This window comes from Lolium rigidum, chromosome 1 (genome assembly GCF_022539505.1).
Source record: "Lolium rigidum isolate FL_2022 chromosome 1, APGP_CSIRO_Lrig_0.1, whole genome shotgun sequence".
Taxonomy (NCBI): Eukaryota; Viridiplantae; Streptophyta; class Magnoliopsida; order Poales; family Poaceae; genus Lolium; species Lolium rigidum.
In genome coordinates, this window is record NC_061508.1 from 138,418,057 (window position 1) to 138,421,406 (window position 3,350).

Genomic DNA, 3,350 nt, shown 5'->3' on the forward strand with positions numbered 1-3,350 from the left:
AATTTCCCCAACCGGTACCTCCAGTAGCAGTACCGCTCACGCTACCGCTCCGCGTTCTAACTTCCCGGTATATTTCTTCTATAAATGTTCCTACACTACTCGGGCATGCAAGGCACCTGAGAGGGGCAAATGCATCTGATCCGCTCGTTTCACCCGCGTCCAGCCCGCTTTTCACCGTGGCCGTTAGATGCAGCCAAACTTTCCTCACTCGTTCAGCTTCGGAAATACTCTATGACAGATGGGACCTCCTACGTGCGGGACCCGATAGTGAGAGGAAGGCAGGTCCGCTCGTTCGGCTCGTTTCCTTCTCCCCGTCCACGGACCGCAGGTGAAAACCTAGATCGAACGCCCTCCACAGTCCTCACGTCCCTCCTCGCTCCCCAATCCCCGCTCCTTCTTTGCTCCCCGAATCCCCGCGACCCTCTCTCCCTCTCCCCAACGATGGTGCACCGCCGCTCCCCGAGATGGAGCCGGACGGGCTCGGCCGCTAGGGCAGGCCGGAGGAGGCGACGCAGGTGGGCGGCGGCGCGCCGCCTTGAGAAAATCGGGCGACGCAGGAGCACGCACCAAAGGGGGGGTGCCAGGGACGCCTCGCTCTCTCCTCCAGGCAGATGGCGGCGGCGACCGGAGGCGCCGGGCGCGGCCAGGGACGGGCCGACGCGGGGCGGATCCGCGACGACCGGAGGCGGCGGTGGCGGCGGCGACCGGAGGCGACCGTCGCGGATAGAGACGGGCCGGCGTGGGGGCGGCCGCGTCAAGAGGAAGGAGCTGGGAGACCGGCGGCCGCCGCGCATCGGCGACCTCGGCCTCCCCGCGCATCCTCCTGGCTGAGACGCCACCGTTGCTCGTCGTCTTCCCGAGAGCTCGCCGGCGCAGTTTAGCGGTGAGCAGACGGGGCTGGCCGGCGGTGAGGAGGTGGCCGCCGGGCAACATCGCTGTGGCGACCGCCGGGCAACATCGCTGTGGCGACGCCACGTCAAGAATCGCGGCAGGAGTGGCGGGATCTGGAGCAGGAGTGGCGGGATCCAGGGCAGGACAGGCGGGGTCTCGTCGTGCTGGTCCTCCTCTTCGTTGTTGATGCGCTGCCCCCTCCTCCTCGTGGCTTCCTCGTCTCCTCCCAGGTAGGTTATTAAGGATTCCTCTTCTCCTTTTTGGATTCATCTCGATTTGAGTTGTTTATTTTTTTTACGTTTGTTTCTTCTTGTTTACCCCACTTCTGTCCCGTGTTCTTCAGGTAGCCACTGCACCCGTCCTCTTCAAGAAATCAATCAACTAGCTGGATAAATCATTTTGGAATTAACAGCGTTATTAATTTTCTATGTTGCTGATTGTTCGTTCAGGGAGATGACGGACTGAGAGGTGGATAGAGATAACAATGCAGTTTTTTAGATTAACAATGCAGGGATTCATAGCCCATTCGGTTAGGAATTTGTGCACTGGTCAATTGATATATATTGTTCTGCATGCCATTGATCTTTTTTGATGCACTTCTTCCTTAAATTAAACTCCTATAACGAACTTCACTTTGCAAAGTCGCTGATTGATCAGGCTAAGTCTCCAAGAACTATAGTTTGTACAATTCTGATGATCTGCCGTTGGTGCACTAGGATAGCCTGTAGGCCTAGGCGACAAATGTTATGTTGTATAACACAAACACCACGTCTGTGGTTTCTTTTGCTTCTCAGCCATATTTACTATAGTTGGATGCTGGTAATTTGATGAGCTTACCTTTGTTTCAGGTATCTTATTAAGGTTTCTATCCAGGAGCATGTCCCGGAGGAGGCCGGCGGCACGAGCGATGAGGTGACCAACGCGACAGTTGGGTCCCTGCAGGCAGCAGCACGAGGCATCAAGCAAAGGTTATATCCCTTCTCTTCTGAGGAAATCAAGTGAGAAAAATGAGCATTCTTGGTTAGTTGTGGCTTGGTTGACTGCTGAAGATCTAGAGTACAACAGGGTTGTCTGTCAATCAGCAGACCTCTCCACCCTTTTAGGTGTTTTTTCTAATTCGTTAGCTGCAACTCTTTGGTGGTAGGGGATGCTGGCAGGGCACAAGGTTGCAGCAGAGAAAGTTGGCGTGCTGTTCAGATCTTGGGAGGTAAGTGACTATTGTTGCTTTTGTTTCTTAATGCTTTGTTTATTTACCAATGTATCATGGAGATTTTTTTTGGCAGGGCTGCTCTCTTGTTGATGGTAGTTTCCCTCTTCTCATTGAGTTCACATTATGAACTAATATTTTTGTTGATGCAGGTGGCTTTGGATCAGAAAACTTATGAGCTTATTGGGACCGATTATCCTGGTAATATGACACTAAAGGATAGTGGCAGCAGGTGAGGTTATTTGGCAGCTTTGTATATGGCACAACTAGCAAGGAGGAAGGGAGTTGGAGACAATGGTGGTGCAAACGATCCTACAATGATCATATAGCGACAACAACAGTCAGTCTGCAATCTGCAAGTAATTTCTGATGTTCTGTGCTCCATTTTGTTTCAGATCCTCTAGGACTTTTGTCTCCTCTTTATATGTGTCTAGCTTTCTTTGCCATTAACTGTACATTTTGTGCGCTTTGGTTTGAACCGGGAATTATTTTGGGGCTACATATTCTGAAATGATTGATGCAAGCCCATGATCTGCTCCGACGATTCATGCTTTCCAAGCTTGTTTCCCAGGTATCTGCTAGGTTGGAAGGAGTGGTGATGGTCTTGTGACAGTTGCTGCTTGAGCCGAGTACTATCGCCACCGTTCCACTGTTGATGCTGACGAGAACAGGGTGGGGGCAATGGCCCTGCCAGGCTTTCCATTTGTCTTGTTTGTGAGTAATCTTTGACATGGCTTAATTTATAGTATCATAAATACTACATGAAAGGAACACATGCTCTAACCAAACTTCAATTTTGCATTACTTTCTCATGGTCCACTCATTTTTGCCTCTTTCTTTTAATTGTAGTCTATGGGTGATGAATGTACACGAGTGTGTCAGTGAAATGATGCTCATTAATAGTACATGGGTCTTTTAGTAGTAGTGGTATTCACATGGTTTCTCATGGTCCACTCATTTTTGCCTCTTTCTTTTAATTGTAGTCTATGGGTGATGAATATACACGAGTGTGTCAGTGAAAGTGATGCTCATTAATAGTACATGGATCTTTTAGTAGTAGTGGTATTCACATGGTTGACATGAGAACGAGATTTCCTTTCAGGTGTATGAAATGAAATATTTCTTTTCAATTCCTAAATCTGCAGTGTTGGGTGTTTTGATGGGTTAGTGAGTCAGATCTTTTCGATAAAAAACATATTTGAAAGGTTTTTGTCACGCTACTCGGCTTTGGCTGTATTTTTAATTATTATTA

At 49.6% G+C, this 3,350-nt stretch overlaps 1 long non-coding RNA gene across 1 annotated transcript; it reads left to right on the forward strand.

Moving 5' to 3' along the window:
• The first annotated feature begins 1,757 nt into the window (after positions 1-1,757).
• LOC124682448 lies at positions 1,758-2,812 on the forward strand. The gene is made up of 4 exons (XR_006996287.1): positions 1,758-1,859; positions 2,036-2,098; positions 2,251-2,457; positions 2,670-2,812. It is a non-coding gene; the product is annotated as an uncharacterized LOC124682448 (long non-coding RNA).
• Positions 2,813-3,350: the final 538 nt, after the last annotated feature.